The 22,920-nt window shown below is 53.7% G+C and overlaps 1 long non-coding RNA gene across 3 annotated transcripts; it reads right to left on the reverse strand.

Annotated features, from left to right (window-relative positions):
* Positions 1-873: 873 nt before the first annotated feature.
* On the reverse strand, positions 874-21,539 carry LOC103554431 (uncharacterized). 3 transcript variants are annotated; one of them, XR_011532180.1, is made up of 5 exons: positions 20,572-21,539; positions 4,328-18,312; positions 3,754-3,813; positions 2,696-2,742; positions 874-2,614 (listed from the first exon to the last, which is right to left on the reverse strand). It is a non-coding gene; the product is annotated as an uncharacterized lncRNA (long non-coding RNA). The 3 variants fall into 3 exon arrangements; XR_011532184.1 differs by lacking the exon at positions 20,572-21,539 and having other exon boundaries at positions 4,328-5,834; positions 6,734-20,154; XR_011532168.1 differs by lacking the exon at positions 20,572-21,539 and having other exon boundaries at positions 4,328-20,154.
* Positions 21,540-22,920: the final 1,381 nt, after the last annotated feature.

The following is a 22,920-nucleotide window of genomic DNA, read 5'->3' on the forward strand; positions in this document are numbered from 1 at the left end:
CGGGACACCCCACGCCCTGGGCTTTCAAAGGTCCCCCCACTCAGACGTTCCCAGTTGGGGTCACATGGCCCCACTGGCCAACTGCAGATCCCCTTGTCTCATGGGAACACTCGTGCAACCAGGCCCCCAGTCCTAGGGGACATATGCTAAGCTTTCTGAGTGGCCCCCCTGAGGCTGTCTCCCTTGGCTTGAAGTGAGGAGGAAATACCACCTCCTGGGGAAGCAATGGGAAGAGACTAGGGCAGAAAAGGTTGTGAAATGGGGAAATGTACCACATTCCAACCACTCCCTTCAAAGAAATCCTCTGCCTGGCCTCTTTATTTCAATCCTTTTATAACCTCCTGGGGGTAACATTTTAGCACCCTATTATATCTAGACAAATACCTAGATGGAGAAATTAGACAGACAGTCTTCATAAAGGCCTGCTGGGCATTAAAATTTGAAAAACTCAGATTATGAGTATAAGCAAAAAAGAATCTGAAAAGATAACTTAAAAGTAAATCTGTTGTACACAAGGCAGAGCTGTTCATTCATCCACAGCTTTGGAGCGTGTGCTATACTGGACTAGACTCCGGCCAGGAGCTCCCACCTGGTCAAGGAGATGCCCATGAGCAGCCAACCAGCTGGAAGTAGCAAGAGACGAAACTCAAAAGGAAAGATCGGGCAAGCATGTGGGCTTTATACTCCAGGCCAGGAAGTTTGCGTTTTCCCCCTAATCATGTGGTTTCCCCATCAGGCGTCCTGACCCCTGAGAGTCCAAGTAGCAGCTATGGGGAGAGGGGATCGATGAGCTATTTTCAGCGATTCTAGAAGCTTAGCGGGAACCGTACATTTACCCAGGATAAAGCTGCATAGTTCAGTAAGACATCAAGTTTCTTTGCTTTGAGTTGAAATTTTATTAGCACTTCTTATCTCCTGGTAACCAACAATTCGATTGGCAGGCACATGACTTTGATTACTTGTAAATGGAGACATGAATTAACGTATAAGTTATGGAGTTTGATTTACACGTGGTCCATAGAAGAAAATTATTAAAAGAGAGAGCCATGGAAGAGGATCAGACCTGGGTTTTAGAACCATCTCTGCAGCTGCAGGGGGGAAAATGGATTGAAGGGGCCAAGGATGGAGGTGGGAAGCCTGACAGGAAACTGCTTGGTCACCTGGGAGAGGCCGGTGAGTGACCAGGCTCCAACTGTCTGTCTGTCCATCTGTCTGTCCATCCATCCACCATCCACTCATTCAACAAATTCATTGAGCAGCTATGATGTGCCAGACGCAGCACGATGTGCTGGGGACTCAGCAGGGACGAGCCGCAGAGATAGAGCCTGGCCTTACCAACCGTGCCATCCACGAGGAAGCAGCTGTGAAACCATTGCACGAACAGATGTGCGGTTAAGAATCAGGATGGGTGCCTTGAAGGCTAAGTCAAGTGTGCAAGCACAGCAGGACAGGGTCTTGATGTTGATCATATCATTGGGCTTTTAAGGTCTTGGGAGATACATGGGCTTCCAAGAATGACATGCTGGAAGAACGCATCAGCCATAACCAGAAAATCCACCGTTCTTGACCACAGAATGAGAAGGGACTCTATCTGCCTCCTGCACCACCGCGTGCTCCCTACTTACAAGACGGTTCCAGCACAGGGTGGTATCATTATGTATTCACTGAGTGTATGAATGAAAAGTTACCTATAACCTAGGCTGGCATTTTAGTTCGTCTATTTAACAAACACGGAATACTAATTTACCATGTGCCAGACACTGCTGGAAGTTCTTTACAAGTATTAACTCAGTTAATCCTCATAACGACACCCAGGAGGTATAAATTTTGATGAACCCCACGTGACAGATGGTGAAACCGAGGCTGAGCAGTTTACGTCTGTCTCCACCAGTGGCTCTCAAAGTGTCGTCTCCACGCCAGCAGCATCCGCATCACCTGGGAGTGTGTCAGAAATGTAACTTCTCAGGCCCAGATAAGAAGGTCAGCTCTTTTTAACAAGCCGCCCAGCTGTTCCGGGCACCTGCTGTGGTTTGAGAAGCACTGGGCCACCCCTGCTGAATTTATCCAATCATACTCCTCCAATCATAGGAATTTCCTGTGGTCTTGTTAAAACTATAACTTCTTAATACAACCCCTCTTCCAACCTGCTGAATCAGATTGGGAGGGGACCTGAGAATCTGTGTTTTCTGGCAAATTCCCCATCAGGCAGGTTTGGGAAACATTCACCCACATTTAACACTGCACTGGAAGAAAACAAAGGTGAGACTTCACAGAGTGTGGTGTGGGTGTGCAGGTGAGTGGGTGTGTAAACCCACGGACGGCAGGTTTATCTTTTCTGAACGTCCAGTCAAACATTGCAGCTGTTCCATCCCCGGAGTTGAGGGCACAGCAGATCATAAGCAAAGTCACAGATAGAAATCTCCCCGGCTGGAGCGCGGGTGTGTAATGTTCACAAAGTCCTAATCAGAAGAGCAGATTCCATCTCCGGCAGGAATGTTAATGCCGCCTCAGTCAGATCCGTGCAGACCAGCCTCAGAAGTCCGGTGCTCCGGGCAAAAGTCTGCCTTTATTGCTGTCCCTTTGCGAAGCAGAGGCTGTTCTGGCCAGGGATTTCCTGTAATAAATACCTTTGTCATCTTGACTTAAGAAGCTGTTGACCTGAAACACCTTGGACTGAAATATTAGCTCTGCCTACCTCTCCGTGGTCACCTGGGCTGTCACAGCTTTTGGGTTTGGGGGAGGCTGGGGAGAGAATGGACAGGTCAGGGAGGGGTGGAATCACCTGTGAATAGTATCATTTCCCCTCCCCAAATCTCCTGGTTTTCACCTACCAAGACCAAAAGGGGAACGATGTTAAAAAAAAATTGGATATAAGTTGGCAGAACTTTTAAGGTTAATATTTCTAAATTAAAAGGATAAATCCAGGCATATGGTTTTTAACCCAGCTTTCGATTTAGCAGGCACTTTGGGAGATCCATGATGCTCAATCCGTCCAAAACAGACGAAAATATACTTGACTGGGCTACAGAGGGCATGGGATTTAGGTCCTGCTCTGCCACCACTTACCAGTCAGTGTGGCCTTGAGCAAGTCGTTAAACCTCCCCAAGCCTTGAGTTATTCAACCATAAAGCGATGGTAATCACACCCGCGCAGCCAATCTCGGGGCTTGTTGGGAGGATTATGAGAGAAGACGGCTGTGAAAAGTGCTTTGCAAACTATGAAATGCTCTCCACGCGTGAGGGGGAATCATGACATCAGAGCAGGCGTGGGCCGTGTGCAGACCCCAGACCTGGAAGCATCCGACACAGAGGAAGGTGGGTGGGCAGGGTGATGCTGTAGGGCCGGGGGTGGGAGATAGTGACTCTGTGGAAACAGCTGACTTTCACGATGAAATCCATGTCCTCAGCTTGTCAGTATGACGCCCATGGCGCCATGGCCAAATGGACCCAGGGAATCCTTTCTCTTCCTGGACACCGTAAAAGTCAAGATCTGGCCCTTAGAATCTAGCTCTGGCAACAGAGGTATGGGAGACACCAAAGCTAACGGACTTGCAGTGGTCTGCAGGAGCCAGCCACACTGGCTTACAAGAGCCAACCGTGCATTTCTTCCCAACTCTGCCTTCAGCGACATCACGTTAGTAGCATGAATGCGCCATAGTAGAGATAGTTACACCATGGAAATTGGCAAACACTACAAGTCAGGTGCTTTTTGTTGTTGTTGTTGTTGTTCAGAGAGCAAGTTGTTAACACTTACCAGTGCATCACTGGGTGACAGCAGAGACAGGATGGGATCTGAAGAAGGCCACTGCAAAAGCTAAAGGGGACAGACAAGAAAGTTCTCTCTCCACTCAGGTGTGAGGGTACCATTAAACTTCCACTGATTAATCTAGGAAGACTTCTAGAAGGAGAGAGCATTTTGTAAACCACTTATCCAGTGAGAGATTGCCTTCTCTCTATGTGCACTGGGGCAAAACCCACCCCCTCGACACACATGCTCCAGTACCAGACTCAGTGCCACCGCTTCCAGGCTGTCTTCCCTGATAGTCTTTACCTTACTCTACAGGGAACTCCAGCATCCTCTCAGTTCCTACATAGACAGTAGAAGGTGATTCTTCAGAGCTCAGGCTTTAGAGTCAGAAGTCTCAAGCTAAAAATCCCAATTTGACCACTTACCAGCTATTCATGGGAAACTCAGTGAATCTATCCGTGAAATGAGGCTAAAAGACCCTCTAGCCATCAAGAATTGTTAGGAGAGGATAAACGAGCTAATGCTTATAAAGCACTTAGCCTAGTTCCTGGCACACAGTAACTGCTTAATAAATACTCACCATTATGACAACAGCTCCTCTGAGCTGTCCTTCCACTTGTCATAGGCAAAGCTGCGTCTCTCCAGCTGGACTGAAGTTCCGTGAGGACCCTGACTTCTTCATCTCTCGGTCCTCCACAGGGCCTATAAAGGCTCAGCACACAGGAAGTCCTCAGGAAATCTACGTGGACTTAAATGAAACTGAAAGCAGACAGGTTTCCTTTCTACAACTTCTCTCCTCAAAGATCGGACGAAACAGTGACAAGAAAACGCCAGGTGGGAACAGGTCAACGGTCAGTCAACAAGTGTCTGCTCTGCTCTGCAGCTGAGAGCCCTCACAGCTGAGCCCTTCTCCAGAACTTGTCCTCATCTGGAGTCCTGGCAGGAGTATGAGACCCCAGCCCCTGGCCTTGATTGAGGACGTCTCTCAGGGCCCTCCCAGCCCCAGAGGTCTCCGTGGGATCCCCTGGGAGCTCTGATACAATTGCATCGAAATCCCATCTCTCTCAGCCCAATCCTGCTTTCCTCACTCCTTTGTAGGTTTTGTTCCTAAGAATCTACCTCTAGCAGATGTCCTGCACGCTAACCTCTGTCTCAGATCCAAGGCAGCACGCAGCAGGTTTGCGCCCCTGGCCAGAGCCAGGACTCACTCCCCAAGCTCCCACTTCTGTCATTCAGAGGAGAGGACGAGACCTCAGTCCTTTAAGATCACAGCTCATTTGCAAATAGATTCCAGCACATTCTCAGATGACTTCTTCCCCACCTCCGTGGCTGGCCACAGCTTCACTAAGGGCTCCCCTCGAAGGTCAGATTTTAGCAAAGGAGCGTCCCCTCCCTCTCTGATCCCATCTCTTTTTGCAATCTTGATGCTGGAGCCCTTGGTCAGCGCCTGTCTTAGGTCACATTCAGAAGCAGACGTTGAAGTGAGAATTTATTTATAATGCATGTATTAAGGAAGTGCTCCCAGGGGAGACTGGAGGGAGGGAGTGGGTGGAGCAGGACAGGGAAGAGAGAGAAACGAAGCAAGGTGCCATCCCATCCCAGGCAAAGTCCTAGGACCAGCCTGAGCGCACGAGGAGCTCTGGAGGGTAAATCACAACTCAGAGTTTGTCCTGCCTCGAGTTGAGGGAGCTGGGCTTAATGCTCTGGTTCCCGTCAGCCATTGGCGATGGACCCCAGTGAACGCAGGCACGGTCAGCCCTGTGCCTGGGCCAATGGCTCCAAGGGCCCAAGGGTCGCCTCCTGAAGAAGGTTGCAGGCAAGGGCCATTGGAAGCAAAGCGCACAGAAGCGGGCGGTGGTCACACCAAGAGGATAAAGGGGCCCTGTGGATCTGGGCGGAGCTTCGGCAGCCCCCGCTACAGCTCCACCACTGATGTTGAACTTGAGAATGGAAAACAAAGACTTTGGGGTAATACTGTCGTGTCAGGAAGAGAACACCAGCCTTGGCCCAGAATCCCAGCCCTGCCTGTTCTTTGCTGTGTGATCTTGAGCAAGTCTCAGCACCTCTCTGAGCTCCAGATTCACCATCTGTAAAATCAAGATAATAAAGCAAACAAACCTTCGCTATCTCTCAGGGTGGTTGGGTGGTTTAAATAGAATTACGTGTGGCAAAGTGTTTTGTAAACCACAGGGGGACTCCTGTCCTGGAAGATGCAGCCTGCTGTCACCAACATAATCAAGCGCTATTCCAAAACTCAGCCTGGGATTTCCTCCTTCCTCCCCTGCGCACTCCCCCCAGGCCAACTTCATTTATTCTCTCTCCTTAAAGACTTCTACATTTGCACTGCAGGCTGTTAAAACTCCTAATTCAGAATAACCCGATAAAATGCTCTGGGGGGCTTGCTGGTTCCACATAGATATACAAGGAGCAGGTTGGCTTGAAACACAAAACTCAGAGGCCCAACTGGGGTGGAGGTGCATTCCGCGGGCCTGGAGGAACGGCCCCAGCCGCTGAGCTCCCTGCAGCCAGCTCATTAAGTCCTAATCACCAGGACGCTGGGCCAGGTGGCAGGGGCTGCGTGAGAGGCGCTCAGGGAGCAAATCCTGCACATTTTACCTGGAAGCCGGCCTAAACAGGACCCCCGGCCTGGGGTCACAGGCCCCTGCTCACGTCGCCCATCCTGTGGTCCAGGACCCCTTCCGTTTTTCCTGGAGCCCTGCTAAAAGCTAGAGCCAGATCTAGTGGGTGGAAACCCAATACACTCTCACCCGAAGGGCTGCTTCTGCCTTGGAAGAGGAAAACGCAACGGATCGCCCAGGGCAGGAGAAGAGAAGGGCTGAGAAACTGCTGACTTGCTTCCTTTCAGCCCTGTTTTTGTCAGCCTGCCGAACCGGAAGCCCTGTAGGAGCAGGAGGATGGCCGGGCAGCCCAGAGGTTTGGCCTGAGGCCCTGGCTTTGCTGATGGTTACTTGGGCAAGTCACTTACCTTCTCGGGGCCTTAGTTTCCTCTCCTGCACAGTGGGAGTAGGAATGCGTGTTCCGCCTGTCCAAAGGGCTGGAGTAACAGGGTAGAAGGAGGTGCGTGCCTGTGCCGGTGGAGAGGGGATGAGCCCCAGTAGCAGCTTCTGTTGCAGAATCACCTGCCTTGTGCCAAATGCTCTGCACGCACCCTCCCACTGCGTCCTTCAGGACAAACATGACCCCTTCTGCAGATGAAGAAACAGGCCAGCTGGCTCCAAAATTCATGCTTTCTGCCTTAGAGGCAAGCTCCAGAGGTGGCCCGGGTCTGGAGAAATCAACAGGCAAACCTTCCATCCTTCATTCATTCAGTAGGAGTATTCTGGAACCCAGCTAGGCCGGGTGATGACAATAACGACACGTGCCGCTGCCCACAGGGAGCATTTTCTCTCCTACTAAAGCCCTGCCTGCCTGTGGCCCGGTCTCGGGAGGCCTCTATGATTTAGCTCCAGGCCACAGGACAAAGCTAGCACAGATAGGCTGTTAGACTTTTGCTGGGCAGATCACCAAGGCAGAGAAAAGTCCTTCCGGTGAATTAACAGGCCATGCTGCAGAGCCAGAGTTCTGGGCTTAAGGACAATAACCACATCAAGAAGAATAGCAATAACTAGCATGTGGTGAGCCTTCAGTCTGTGCCAGGCAGTGCTGGGCACTTTAGACATGTTCTCTCAGTCCCCTCTGCAGTCCTACGAGTTGAGGGCATTTGCTGTCCAAGGTCACACAGCCAGTGAGGGGCAGCACAAGGCTCGCAGCCTCATCTTTCTGCTTTCAGGGCCCACGCTCTTATTGGCAACTGCTCTCCCGACACGCTGAGTGACTTTGAGCAAATCCCTCTACTCCCTGGGCCTCAGTTTCCCCACCTGCAGATTTCTGGAATAGGACTTGCTGGCATCTCATCCAACTCTGACAATCCGGAGTCTTAACCTGGGAGATGAAAGGGGAAGGAGGGTCCATGACTGCCCTCCGGGACCCAGGAAGGCCCTCCTCCCTCGAGAAGGGGATGCACAGCCCGGCTGGGCCTCAGCTGAGCAGAAGGAGAAGCCTCGGGATGGGGGGTCAGTCCCGCTGGACAGCTTCTCCCTGGAAGCCAAACTCTCACTGACGCCAAAGTGAAAGCCCCTCTGTGACCTCCCCATGGCAAGCTGCTGCTGTAAGGGACTCTAGTTCTGAGCGCTAACGAGCTCAGAATGTCAAATTCCATCAGCCAGGCAGTGTGGACACGAAGCGATGAAACTTCCCATTCTGGGAGGAGGTATGTTTCTCTTGCCTTTTTCGGGTTTTGTGGTAACATTCGTCACTGCTACACATGAAAATAAAAACCAGATGGAATCCCTGAGACGAGGAGAGGGTCTTCCCATCCCTGTGCAGTAGGACAAAGCCCACAGTGGGCACCTAGTCGGAGGGGCTGGCTATCTACCCCTCAGCAGAGCAGCCTCCCAGCCAGGCCCACAAGGCGGCAAACACCTGGGTCTGACCTGTCTTTTCTCTGGGCCTGAGGTCCTGGAGCAGGTGAAGAGCTGAGGTCTTCCCAGCCCTCCCAAACTCCAGCCTAGCCATGAACACTTGCCCCTCTCTTCTTCCTCCCAGGAGCCTCTGTCCACACCCTGGGCACATGGCCAGGGCCACTCACCAAGAGCATGCCTCAGTGAGGCCTTGTTACAAGCTCAGGGCACTGAACAGGACACAGTGGACGAGACCAGAGCCTGAACCTCACCTCCTCCAGGAAGCCTTCCCTAACCACCACAGCCTTTCCCTTCGAAGTCATCCTATGCTTTAAAACCAAGTTCCATGACTTCCTCTTCCCACCAGCTTGCCTTGCTCACTAAATTTGTTGTATGTGGCTTCTTTAGATCCTCACCCAGACTGTCAGCAGCTCCTAGGGGACAAGAAGCACTCAGTAGTCGCCCTGAGGACCCCATGGTCCCTAGCACAGTGCCTGGTTCGATGAAGCTGCTCTATAAATGTGTGTGGGAAGATGGAGTTACAGCACCACTTTGATACACGCTAATAAAGCAGTGACGATCCTCTCCCGACGCCCTACTATGTGCTGCGCACTGGGCCAAGTACTTGACCTGCATTAACTCAATCCCACAACGACCCCGTCAGGTGCTATTATTCCCAAGTTACAGACGAGGAGCAGAGAGCCAAGACTTGTCCAAGGAAAGGGACAAAGCAAGAATTTGCACCCGAGCCTGCAGGCCCGGAGCTGTGTCCTTCCCCACGCCCTGTGTTGAGACTGGAGGCAGGTCAGTCCTCTGAGGCGTCTGGGATGAGATCTGCCCCTCTCTGATCTGATCTGGGAAGGTAAAGGGGATGGGAGAAGATGGATTGGCCAACGCTCCCTCCCTAAGCCTCAGCTTTGCCACACAGCTTGGTTGGTCCCCTATGCACAGGGATGCCCACCAACTGCAGCCCCACCCATTCTGGGGCAGCTGAAGCCACACAAGTCAGGAGAGGCCAGTCCAACTCGGGCTCAGCTAGGAGCTGGCGGCCTCTTTCCCCTTCCACGGCAAATCTCTTAGAGGCCCAGGCAGAATGTCCATTTGCTCATCTACAAAGTGAGGAGGGTCCCTGGCCACTCGGAGGGCTGGTGAGCAAAGAATTAGAAAGAGGGCTGTTCCTAACTTAGGCACCTGATGGGGGTCGGAGCAGGGTCTGAGCCGGGTCTGAGCCGGGTCCTGCCCACTCGCACTTCTTCCTGACAAGGGGGTGTTTCCCTGAGTCAGCTCCGTCCTGGAAGAGCAGCAACTCCCACCCGGCTGCTCCCGCAACAACAGGCGATGGAGGGGTGAGCTGGCGGCTGGGTGCTGGTCCCTGAGGGAGGGAGGCGGATCAGCTCCCTGAAGACAATGCAGCCGGGCCCCTCCCCCAACAAAGCCCCAGGGACCTTTTCCTTTATTTTCTCTCTTTCGCCAAACCCCCAGCCTGAGAGCATTCCAAATGAACTGCTTGTCTCCGGGCAGGAAGCTCTCCACAGTGTTCAGTCTGATCCATCTCAGCCTCGGGGGCCTCCAGGACAGGGCTACCAGGCCCCCTGCACATGGAACATGGCCTGTGTTTGCTGACTGTGTCCTGCGTCCTGGATGGGCCGGCAGGACATACTAAATGTCCAGTATTCAGTTTCTGTCCATAAATGACAAAACTTCAGCCGTTAAAGCTCTTTTCTAATTTACCTGGGCATCTGGTATTTTTGTCTGCTAAGTCTGGCCATGCTACCCCCTGGCAGGGTCCAGGCGTTCTGAAACCAGCAACGATACCCACACTGGCTGGGGGCAGGGGGCTAGTTTCTATGTGGACCATGGAAGCAGCTCTGTGAGTGTGTGTGTGTGTTACGTGTGTGCATGGGCACAGGGGCTCCCATGCCCACGGGGAGTGTGCTCTGTGTGTGCACAGGTATAAGCATGTTCAGGGCATGGTTACAGGGCATCTCCACCCAGCTCTGACAAAGCATGCCAGGTACAGGAAGACTCACCAGGGGTCTGGGTGAGCTACACTAAGAGGAAAAATTTCCCAATCACCTTTCCCGTTGGAATCGTTCCTTATAACTCAGCATCCCTCCTGCCAGGCCTCTCTCTGAGGACTGATCGGAGGCCCCTCCTGGAGCCACTCTACATGAGATGTTCAAGGAATATCACAGACCTATCCGGCTGAGAAGTCTTCTGGTCCAACTCCTTCACTGCCCCAGTGAGAAAACGGAAGCCCAGAGAGGGAAAGGGACTTGCCCAAAGTCACACAGCCACCAGAGAAACAGCTGGAACAGGAATAAGGGTCTCCTGGTTCTAGCCTAGGGCTCATCTTACTGCATAAATTGAGTCTTTCTTACAGCAGGGCACAGTCAAGAGAAAGTTGCACTCTTGAGAATTCAGTGGGAGCCATTTGCTCCCCAAACTGCAGAAATAATATAACAGTGGCTAGCATTTATTGGGCTCTTCCTGCATGCCAGGCTTACTTAATTTACAATGGCAATTCCATGGTGTAGTTTTATTACTGCCCTCATTTATGGATGAAGAAACTGAGGCCAAGAAATTTGCCCCAGGTCACACAGCTGCTAAGTGCATGGTCACTTTAACCAGACACTTTGAACCGTGGTAGAAAGCTGGCTTTCTAGTGTTAGATAAAGCGGGTTCTGCAGACACTTCTTTCTGAAAAGCTGGCGTGAGTGAGGCCCATTAAGACAGGCCAGGATTTCATCATCAGGGTCTGAACCCTTTCTCTCCAAGCCAAGGGCAGCTCCATCTCCTAGCCGCTTCCCTTCTTGCCCAAGTCGTTAATTTCAGCTAAGTTTTTTTTAAACCCACCTCACTAAGAGAGTTTCCAAGACTGACGGCCCAGACAGGGGGCCGGAAGTGATCCTGTTTCTACCTTGTAAACCTTGCCTTTCAACGTGCCCCTTGAGACAAGACACTTTCTCTTCTTTCCTCCTGAATGGCTCTTGGCTCTACACCCCCACACCCTCCGCCCCTGTCTTCCCCGCCATCCTCAGTTCAGTCCAGCCACTTAATTCAGCAGCCGTTTGTCCCAGTGCCCCCGACACCACACAGGTGTACTGTGTCCTTGCTTTCGGGAAAGTAAGTAGTTTTTTGGTGGGCGGCCAGTAAAGGGGACTGGATACGGGCAGAGAGGGGTACACAGCCCCTCCCCAGGGGACTGCCCCCGGGCATGTTATTGAGTGCTCCTGAAACCCAATGCCCGCCCAGTGGGGCAGCCAGGTGTGCCCCAAGACAAGGCTGTTTTTCCTCTCCTGGAAGAGGCCTCAACCTGCCGTGACGGGGGGAAGGGGCTCAGCTTCCTGCAGCCAGGGCTGCCTGGGCCGCCCTGCCAGGTGGGATCTCACCTCCAAGGACCCTCTGGCTGCATCTGCTTGCTCTCCCTGCTCCCTCCTTCTGGAACCTAGATTTGACTGCCCGGCCTTGCCCCCTGGCCTCCCTTATGTCCCCCATCACTCTTCATCCACCTCCTGACATTCCTGGGTCGGTCAGGGTTACCCTCCTCCCACATTCCTGTCCACCCTTCTCAGCACCCTGCTCCCCAAAGCCTGCCCCCTGCTCGCTGCTGCCTCCGTGAGGTCCTCCTCCTCCCCAGGCTGAGCCTGCTACTCCTTGGTACCAGCTGCAGATGGGCTTGTCTGAGGCCAGACAGCACCTCAGCTCAAATCCCTGCTCTGTCATGTGCTGGCTGTGTGACCTCGGGCAAGACTCTGAACCTCTCTGAGCCCAGTGTCCTCATCTATAAAATGGAGGTATGAGAGTCCTCATCTTTAGGGTTGCTATTGAGAGGATTAAATGATGTAATGCACATAAATTTCAGAGGCCAGCTAAAAGCACACTCAACAATCAATACTGCTAACAGAAACTGTAATAGGATCTTATTTGGCATTCTAAACCCCCACACCTGCCATCTTGACTCTTTTTTTTTTTTTTTTGGTGAGGAAGATTGTCCCCGAGCTAACATCTGTGCCCATCTTCCTCTATTTTGTATGTGGGATGCCACCACAGCATGGCTTGATGAGTAGTGCTAGGTCTGTGCCCAGGATCCTAGCCCTCAAACCCTGGGCTGCCCAAGTGGAGCACGTGAACTTAACTGCTATGCAACCAGGTCAGCCCCATCCATCATGATTCTTTTAATGTATGGTTTCCCCAGTATTGACCTTTTACTGTTTTATTTTTACATTATAATTTGTTTATACCTCATAGATATCATTAATTAAGTTTAATTATATTCCCTGTGGGCCCCCCAAATATTTTTTGTAATGAGGCAGGAAAGACAGGCACACAGAGAGACACACAGACACTGGCAGGAGTGACAGGGAAGGCATGACACGAAGAGCCCAGGGCTGAGGGAGGGAGCAGGGCAGAGAGACCAGCAGGAGAGGTAACGGAACAGAGATGGAACAGCACTGTGGAGCTGGGCACCGAGGAGCGACCAGGATGGCGAGGACCAGCCCTGCTCCCACGTGCTCCCATCGGAGAAACTGGATTGACTTGCTTAGACAGGAGTAACTGTTTGGGGCAGTAAGATGGGGAAATGACCGAGAGGCCCCAGAGGGCTGGCTGGGAAATCCAGGTAGACTTCCTGGAGGTGAAAGGCCTGGAGACCACCCTAAAAGGCAAGGAAGGTGTGACAGAACAGTAAGGGGACAGGAGGAGGTATTTTAGGCCCTTGTGAGCAAAGACTGAGACCAGGAACTTAAAAGGAAACCCCAGCAGGAAAGCTCCTCACCATTGCTCCATTTCCACAATGCACATACATACATACACACACACCCACATGCACAGCCATACACACACACATTCATACACACACACACCCATAAACACATACACACCCATGGCTTTGTGAGGGGCCCTCTCCCCACCCCTCAGCACACACAGTGTCACCCACACACACCCGACAGAGCCCACAAGCCCTTCCCTGGCTGCAGCCCTGTGGAATGTCTCAGGTCAGGCCTTGTGCCCTCTGCTGCCTGGCCTTGGCACGCTTCTCAGAGGCTGCTGGGAGGCTTCAAACACAGAAGAGGGTGGGAGAAAGTGAGAGGTGGCCCCTCGGGGGTGGCCATGGGGAGAGATTGCTCAGTGAGTCACCACGATGTCCTGACCGAAGGGTCCAGAGACTGGAGACAAACGCCACTACTGCTCCATCCTCACCTGCACACGTCCCTCCCCCACTGGACCCCCTGCCTGGGGCACACAGAGGGGCTGCAGACATATCTCCGTGGGTCAGCCTAGAAAGTCATGCAGCCCTGCTTGCCCCGAGGCCTACAAGCCCCCCAGAGCCCACGGGCCAGCCGGGCCCCACCACCGCCCAGACATACCCGCTTCTCCCTCCACCACTCCAGCACAGGTAACGACAATGCTCTTGAGGAAACCTGAGAGGTCGGCTCCCTTGAAATGGAGAAGGAGGCCAAGAGACACGCTTCCCACCTTTCAAAAGGAACTGTTTGGGATAATTAATCAACACATCACCAACACCAAGGGATTGTTTCATATCAGAAAACATATAATTAAGAAAACAATAGCAGGCTTGTTGTGGATTTTGTTCCTAAAGAATGCTAATTATGTTTAGCACCCTGACACATCCGAAGGTTTACCCCCAATATTTAGAAATCAAACAGAAGTTGGCTGCGAGGTCTCTCTCCACCTAGACTTAGAGCAGGGAGGGTCCCGAACAAAACGGGCTTCCAACAGGTCTTGGAATCGGCTTTTCAGCCCGTGGGTGCTGTGCCAGTGACGAGAGGCCCTTGCAATTGCTAAATTGCCTCGCTATTGCTTAATTACACCTTCCGATCAGCACCTAATTTGCTTAGGGTGCAACTGAGCTGCTGCGGGTGTAATTACTTGCCAGGGACACTACTTAACAATGCAGCCACAGCTGCGGACATTGGGAGCCCTGCTCAGCTCTGCCTGGCAAGGCTACGGCCCCATAACTGTGGTTTCCAGGGCCCTGGCCCCCAGCAAGTCAGTATAAAGGAAGGCAGCCCTGGCCCAGCTGCTTCCTGGAAGTGACCTGGGTGCAAGGAAGCTCAGAAAAGTCCATCTGGAGGTGTTTAGAGAGTGACTAGGAGGACCCTCCTGGACGGACCCTCCTAGTGGGTCCCTCCCTGCTGCCCCTCCAAGCAGGTGACTCTAGAGTATGACCACTCTGCCCACATTCTGCTTCCACTATCCTCATAGCCCCTGCTGGAGTTTGGCTCCCATGGGTACCCATACCGGGGCAGAGCAGGGGAAGGGTGGCTGAAGATGCTGGTACCCAAGGGGGACAGGCGCATGACCACAGGCACCAAAGCCCCTAGTCAGGGAGCAAAGCCCCCCTCCTGAGACCCTCGAACCCTTCTAATGTCTGCAAGATGGCCAGACTGGCAACACCAAGATCCACGGTCCCCACAAAGGAAAAGGGAGGCACCCACATTACCCCCAAAAGACACACACGCAGACCTTCTTGGAAAGGAAACCCTTCAGATGGGAGGAGGGTACCAGTGTTTGTAGAAGGGCCTGCCCATGTCCCAGATGGGCTGTCCTCACACAGACCCTCAGGGAGTTCACACCCGGGGGAGGGGACTGGAGGGTGTTTCCATGTGGTCCCATGTTTACTCACAAATTGTGCATCACCTCACAGTAGAATTATTAAGGAATCATGGCATTGGGGTTTAGCTTTTAAAAGAATCCTGTTAGAGATATGTCCTAAAATTGTTACTAGTAAAAAGATACAACGTCAGGAATTTGCTTCAAAATAGCAGTGGGTTCAGGTGGAACAAGATCGCTCTTGAGTCGATAGTTGGTACTAGTTTGCTATGGCTGCTAAGGATCACATTGTGGGTGGTTTAAACATCGGAAATTTATTTCCTCATAGTTCTGGAGGCTAGAAGTCCAAGATCAAGGCGTCAACAGGAATGGTTCCTTCTGAGGGTTGGGAAGGAAGGATCCTCTCCAGGCCTCTTTCCTTGGCTTGTAGAAGGCCCCCTTCTCTCTGTCTTCCCTCTGTGTCTGGATCCAAATTTCCTCTTTTAATGAGAACACCAGCCATAAAGGATCACGGCCTCCCTAATGACCTCATTTTAACTTGATTACCTCTGTAAAGACCCTGTGTCCAAATGAGGTCACATTCTGAGGTCCTGGGGGTTAGGACTTCAACATAAGAATCGGTGGGGGAGGGGCACAAGTCACCTCCTAACATCATGGAAGATGGAGGATGTACACATTTCACTATTCACTCTACTATTGTATAAGTCGGCAACATGTTTCATCATAATGGGAGGGAAGGGGCACTTGAGGAGGCAATGCTTTGAACAATTGTCATCTCACCAAGTGAACTCCAGGGAGATAAGACCTGTTCTCCAGAGCTCAAAAAAAAATCCTAAAATTCAGAGCTGTTTCAGAAGAGACAACGCAACTTTGGGAGGTAGTGAGCTTCCCAGCTCTGGAAAAATCCAAGCCAAGGCTGCACGGCCACCAGTGGGGCCTTCTACAGGATTCCTTCTCTGGGGGGAAGCTGGCCCGGCCAACTTCTAGGACTTTGCCCAACTCTTGATTGCCAAAAAAGCCAGTGCAGTCTTGGACTGCACTAACGGAAGTACAACGAACGGCCAGAATAGCGAAGGGGGAGTCCCGCTCTACTTAGAACTGGAGGGAAACATCTGGATCCTGGTGCTCCATTCGGGGAACCCCATCACAAAGGGGACATCAAGCATTTAAGAACCACAGGGTCACATCTGGAGGGGAACAGCCAGGTGTGGAAAGAGCTGTGGAATCCACTTTTACCTGTTCCTTTTGTATCCTCCCAGAAAGATGATAAGGAACTTCGAACAAATATACACACCCTTTATGTATTTCTTTTACACTAATGATATTCCATGCACACTCTTTTTGCTTTTACCAACGACCATTTACATATCTTAGAGATTCTCCCATTTGAGCACATAAATTATGCCTCATTCTTTTTAACTGCTGCATAACATCCTATCCTAGGGTAAATTATTCTACCAATCCCCTACTGATGGATATTTAGATTGCTTCGAATAATTCCCTATAGCAAACAATACTTAGTAATCAATGTTATATATATGTCACTTCACATGAATGAGTATATCTGTGGAATAAATCCCTATAAGTGAAACAAAGAAAGAAAGAGAGAGAGAGAAAGATTGTTGGAGGAAGGAAGAAAAGAGGAAGAGAGCGGGCTGGCCCCATGGCCGAGTGGTTAAGTTTGCGCACTCTACAGCAGGGAGCCCAGTGTTTCGCCGGTTCAAATCCTGGGCGCGGACATGGCACCACTCATCAAGCCACGCTGAGGCGATGTCCCACATGCCACAACTGGAAGGACCCACAACTAAGAATATACAACTGTGTACCAGGGGGCTTTGGGAAGAAAAAGGAAAAAAAATCTTTAAAAAAAAAAAGGAAGAGAGGAGGAAGGGAAGAAGCAAGGGAGGGAGGGAGGAAGGGAGGGTGGGAGGAAGCAAAGAAAGCAAGAAAGAAAGGAAGGAAGGAACGAACGAACGAAGGAACAAATGAACAAATGAAGGAAGAAAAAGAGGGAATGAGGAAAGAGATGCCCAGAGAAGGGGCCGGGCTCAGGCGAATGGCTCTCCATCCTTCCTGGAGACAGACACAGGCAGGTGGGTGAAAACCACAATCAGACAGGCAGCAGGAAGGACACAGGGTCAGGATGGGGTTATGCTGAGTTCCTATCTCTTTACAGTGACCCCACCCCATCCCAGCTTCGTCCCTTTGACTGGTAGGAGACAGCAAGTCAGGGGTCCTCTCCCTCATGGGTGCCCTCCATCACTCCATTGGTCTGCACTAGAAGGAGAGGCCAGTGAGGGCCTCGGGCTGGAGGGCAGTAACAAGACCCCGACCTATGGCCGCGGGGGCGGGGAGGGTGGTGCCAGACTGATACAGCTCATAAACTGCTGGCACATAGTCGATGTTGGGCGCTGAAGCAATGGCTACTCACCCCCTGCCCACGAGTTGGCCTACAATCTCGCACAGGGGCCAGCAGAGGGAAGGGAGCTTCTGAGATGAACATCACACCCAGTGTAGACTCCCAGAGGCTCCTGGCCCAACCTCTTCCCTTCCCCGGGGCCAGGAATCAAGTGACCCCTCTAGACTGTTCTTCCTGGGTTTACACTGCACTTGCTCTGACAAAACCTGTTCAGACAGCTGATGGGCAATAAGCAACTGAGGACCTAGGTTATTAGTCCCCACATGCACATTACACGGGTGCAGACTGGTGGAACCATCTCTCTTCTTCCACCCTCCTGAGGGCAATAGGTGGGGCTGGACTAGAATATTCTAAATAAAATCTCCTATTCAGCTGGGAAAACTCAAGGTTTGGGAGGGAGCAGGTTGTGTGGACGGCAGGGAGTGTGGGGAGAGAAGAGGGACTTTTAAACAGCTCTGGTTTGCCATAAACTTCAGCACTGACTGCCACCGCCTCCTCCACCAGGGTCCCTGGAGCTGAAAAGTCCCCTCTGTGCCCCTAGATGACAAGTAGGGAAAGCGACATCTGAATCAAGGCAGCAGGGTTGACTTAACAAGCAGTGACATTCCGCTTGAAGTGATCTGCAGGATTAGCCACCTCTTCTGTGTTTCACGGAAGACATAAGTGCAGGCATTTAGAGCGTGGGACAAGGAGAGCAGGGGAGGAGAGCGTGAGGTGAGCCCCTCATGAAGCAAACTGCTGGGCCAAAGCGGGTGCTGCAAGGCTGGAGGAGCCAGAGCAGAGGAGCCAGCTGTGCCCCCAATCCCTTACATGGCTCCCACCAACACATTCAGCCATGCCCCCTGCTGTGGTCACATCTGTGCTCACCCACACACAGCACTTGCAGGCCCCCACCCACGAACACAAACAAGTGTTCACAAACGTTCACACACTCTCCAACACTCCTAGGTGCATTCGTACTCACAGTTACTCAGCCTCACTCACGCGTACCTGTGGTTAGCAGCCTCTTGCATGAAGTTCAGAAACTCTGCTGGCAGATAGTGGTGGCTATTGCATCTAAAACCTCCATGCTGGGAAGGGGGCAGGAGGCAGTCCTCAGCTAAGAGCATGCTAGGGAAGGAGGGACTGCTCAGAACAAAGCTGATTCTCAATAATATCACACCCAACACAGAGAATGCCCACCAGAGCTCAAATGTGTGCAACACGGATTATATATGGCATAAGAGGTCGGGGCGGGGTGTGGGGGCGCTATTCACTGAAATCTAGCTCACATTTCACTCTCGAAGCCACAGGGCAAACATCTACCTAGAAGAAGGGATGTCTTTTTTTAAGCTTTGCCATCACAGTATGGGGTACAGCAGCCTCTGTCCCCCGAGGCCATGTGCACACTTACAGATCCATGTATGTGATCCACGTGCTTGAAGTTAGATGCCGTGCAAGCACATTCAGGTACAGCCATTCATGCATCTGCATCTGCGGCCAGCAGTATGCAAGGTATGCAGCCACCAGTATGCAAGGTACAGGGCCAAACTCAGGCACAAAACTCTCTTCCTCACCATGCTTACTCCCAGGGACCCAGGCGCGGATGCTTGTCCTCAGTCTGGCTGATGATGAGGCTCAACCCCCATCCCAGGCCTTACACCCTACAGGCCAGGCCTCAGAAGTGTGAGGGCCCCCAGGAATGCTGCCTCAAGCTCCACTGATCAGGCAAGCGCCCCAAAAGTGACTCCACCTGTCCCTTCTTGCCTGGCACCAGAATGAGGCCACTGCCTACACAGTCCCAGGCGAGGGGAGAGGCTGGGCACAGTGGGGCCCTCTAGGTGGCCAAGAGCACGGGGGCAGGCAGCCCACCTCTTGGGTGTGCAGCGGGGGAGCGGGTGTTTGGGGGACAAGGAAGCTCTGCCCCCAGGGAGTCCTGGCTTCCACCTGCCCAGACTTTGCAGCCTCTTGGAGCCAAATGGGGAGAGGCCAAGTCCAGAGCCATGATTTCTAAATAAGCCAGACCCTCTGACAAGGTTGCCGGATCCAACCCCCTAGCCCCCGGGTGCACTTTTCCTTGCCCAGGGAGCACAGACAAAATGACACCAGGCACGCCTTGGGACGCCTGGCTTTAACGACCTCATGTCTGGTGACTCCTGAAACTTTCTTATCGCCCCTGGGCCTTCCGACAAAAACAGCTCTCCAGCCTAAAAAGTCCTAGATGGGGGCCCAGCAGCCCCGACCTCTGCCCAAATACGGTGCGCTGAAGAGAGGCGGGGAGGAGGAAGACGATGCGCCAGCTTCTATCCCCACCATTCGACCGGAGATGAGGCAGGGTCGAGCCTCGGGGGCGCCCGCCGACCTAGAGCGGGGGTGGGCGGTCCCCGGTGCCTCCCTGCCTCCCTAGCTCTGCGCCAGCTCCTCTGGTTTGGGGGGAGGGGCATCCACGCTCTCTGGGGAGCAGAGCGAAGCCCCGCGAAGTGACCCCGTTTCTGAATGAAATTGAGCTGCCATTTTCATCTTCTTCCCAAATGTCAGCAGCGTTAGATCAGATTAGGAGCTAATCTCTTGCCAAAATTCATTTCCGAACAGGAGAGGTGGCTGCGGGCGGGGTAGAGGTTTGCTGTTTGTTTCAGTATTCCCCCCACACACGCTCCGTCTCCGCCTGCTCCTGGGGTGCGAGCGCGGGTGGAAGTGGGAATAGACGCACTGAGGCCCGAGCGAGGCGCGGCTGCGGCGCCCGGGGCGGGGCAGGACGCCGGCGCTGGGGGTGGGAGGGCGGCCGCCTTGGCCCCGCGCTCTGCAGGAGCGCCGAGCCCGCGCGGCTCTTCCCTGAACGCTGAGACCGCTCCGAGGCCTCGGGACGCGCCCGGGGCGTCCTTCCCTGGCTGGAGAAGAACGGGACCCGAGGCCAGAGCGGGCAGGGCCCGAGGGACAGGCGCTGCGAGGGCCTCGAAGCGGGTCCCGCATCCTCCCAGCTAGACTGAGGTCCCTCCCCAAACCCCGCCTACCTCCCCCCCAACCAAGCCCCCAGCCTCCCACCCCGCGGGCTAGGATGGTAAAGGCGAGAGCAAAGGCGATTGCAACCTCAAGAGAGGAGAAAAAGGGAGAAATAAACGCCCAAACGAACTGGTCAGTACCTTGCAGGAGGCCTCATTTGACAAGTGACCAGAACACACCCGCTGGCCTGAATGCATAATTACCCCCAAGTGAAAATTCCCCATCTAATTTGATATTTGGTTCTTTGCAGAAGCTATAGCCTTCGTAAATAATATACAAAGTAAGAAACCTAATCCCGCCTGCTAGAATGTTTAATTCATCATTATGCGAGCTAATTGGAAGGTGATTATATGGTAATTGCTCATTAGTGGTGTATATTTATCGCTGTACCTTATGTCAAGGCCATGGGAATTGTGTAGAGTCTGTTCTCTCATTTCAAGGATCAGTTTCAGAAGCAGGAGCGAAGCAGGCAAGATCAAGTTCTTCCTGACGTCAGGGTCCAGCCGAGGACTAAGGAGATCCGCGCTATATATAGGGCCTGGAGCGGGCTGGGGGCAGGGGCAGCCTGGGGCCCGGCTCAGGCGGGGAGCCGCGAGGTGCCGGGCAGCCAGACCACTGCCAGGCAAAGTCGGTCCTCCCCGACAGAGAGGAGAGGCTGGGGCTGGGGGCCCTGACCATTTTCCAAACGCGACCCCACCCCTATCCCAGGCACCTCCCCGGCCCTTCAGGTGCGTGTCGGCCTGGGCTTATGCTGAGAGAGGAGACCTTAACCCTGCGCCTTCTGTTGGGCTCCCCTGGTGGAGTGTGGAGGGCCAGTAGGTGTGGGGTAGAGAGGGGGACTGCCGGGCTTGGTCTGGACAGTGGGTGGGAGACAGGGAGTGGGAAGCTGAGGTTTGATTTAGAGAGAGACGTCGAATTTGGAGTAGTGGGGACCTCGGCTTCGGCCAGGAAATTCTCTTAATCCCCCCACCCGGCGAAGCGGGGTGCTGGCCTGACGACAGTGCCTGGTTTGTGCCTAGGAAGGGGGTTCCAGAGTCTCTCTGTGGTACGCGGCGAGGCCGGGGCGAACGAACTCGACGCACGGAGAAAGGCGGCGGGACGTGAGCCCAACACAGCCCCAATCGCCTAGGGTGGGAACCTGGGAGAGGCAGGAAGGCAGGTCTGAAATCCCGGGGATGCGGAGGAAAGACTTGGGCTCAGAGTGCAGGTGGAGGTGGAGGCAGGACGAGGCCCCGGGCCTCCGCAGCTGGGAGGATCCGGCCGGAACGCTTGGAGACCAGCCTCCCGCCGAGCATCTTTGCACGTGGGCGTGATCTTTAGCGCGCTCTGGCGCCCCCTGGGAGGAGTGCGACGCCTTTTTGCCCCACCCAGACCCCAGCCCCGGCCGCTGGACACCCCTACTTGCAGCCCCAGGACCCTGCCGAGTCCCTCCCGCCCCCTCGCCAGGCATCAGGCACTGATGAACAAAAGGCCAATTAGACGGTGGGGCGCGGCTGATGAATGGACCTTTCGCTTTCAAGCGTGGCACCGCCTCGGGTTTCCTGGCGTACAGGGTCGCGCCTGGAGAAGCAGCCTCCCCGAGCCGGGTCACGGCTGGGGTCAGCGGGTTCTCAAAACTCCCACTTCCCCCTCGCTCCGGGGCTGGGTGGGGGTGGTAAGGCCGGCGGCCGAGCGGCAGGCGCGAGAGCGGAGCTGCGGACCAGGCGCCCCGGCGGCCCCGCAGCTCGGCCTCGGGGCCCCGCGAGCAAACGCTGTAGGCCCGTTGCCGTTCCCGCCTGGCCCGGCGGGCGCTGCGCTGAGGTGGCACCCGAGTAAATCAAGCGCTGATCCCTGGAATAATAAAGGCCGGCCTGAAAAATGCGCGGTTACAAAAAACGGCTGTTGCTTGCCCAACTCCGGAGCGAGTGGGGCGGCAAGGGGACAATACCCGACCCCAAGCCTCCTCACTAGACACACACATGCCCGGACCCCAAGACACACAAACGCTGCCCTGGTGCCGAGCATGGACGCCATCACACGAGAACCCCACTCGGACGCGGAGAAATGTTGCCGCGAGTCACACACACACACTGAGGCCATTCCCATCCTCCGAGATCCACAACTACAGCCAGACTCCAGTACGAAAGGAGCGTGGGCCTGGCGACCAGACCCTGGCACACAAATTCCACGCAGAACTGCATTTCTACACCTTTGTAGGCACTCTAATTACAGCCGCACAACTGCACATTCTTGCCCTAACTCAATGCAGTCTAGATGCACGAGGAAAGCTGGACACCTGGACACTCTCACAACCTATACAAGTAGCCCTGGCCCCTCCAGCCTCCAACTCAGGCGATTAGCGCAGTTAGCACCTACACATCCTGACTGAAGTCCTGGCTCAGACACATAATTGCATCTCACACGAACACAACTGTTTCACAGACCTAACTCATACACTCAACCGTACAGACTACCACAGCCTCTCGCCCTAACTCACATCCACACCCTTATTCCGACTTGAAACTGCCTACAGGCGGGCAGCCACGCTAGATGCCCCCACCGCAGAGCGCGGCCCGGGGCCAGGCCTCCGAGACGCCAGAGTTCCTCCCCAATCGGCCTGCGCTTCCGAGACTTTGTTTCCTGAGACTCGAGGCGGGGACGGGGAGGAGCCGAGGTTTCCAAGGCCGCGCGCAGGCCCGAGCCCCCATTCTGCCTGGCCTGCTTGGCTCGGCTCTCTGCCTGCCACAATCCGCCCCTAGC

Source organism: Equus przewalskii, chromosome 1 (assembly GCF_037783145.1).
Source record: "Equus przewalskii isolate Varuska chromosome 1, EquPr2, whole genome shotgun sequence".
Taxonomy (NCBI): Eukaryota; Metazoa; Chordata; class Mammalia; order Perissodactyla; family Equidae; genus Equus; species Equus przewalskii.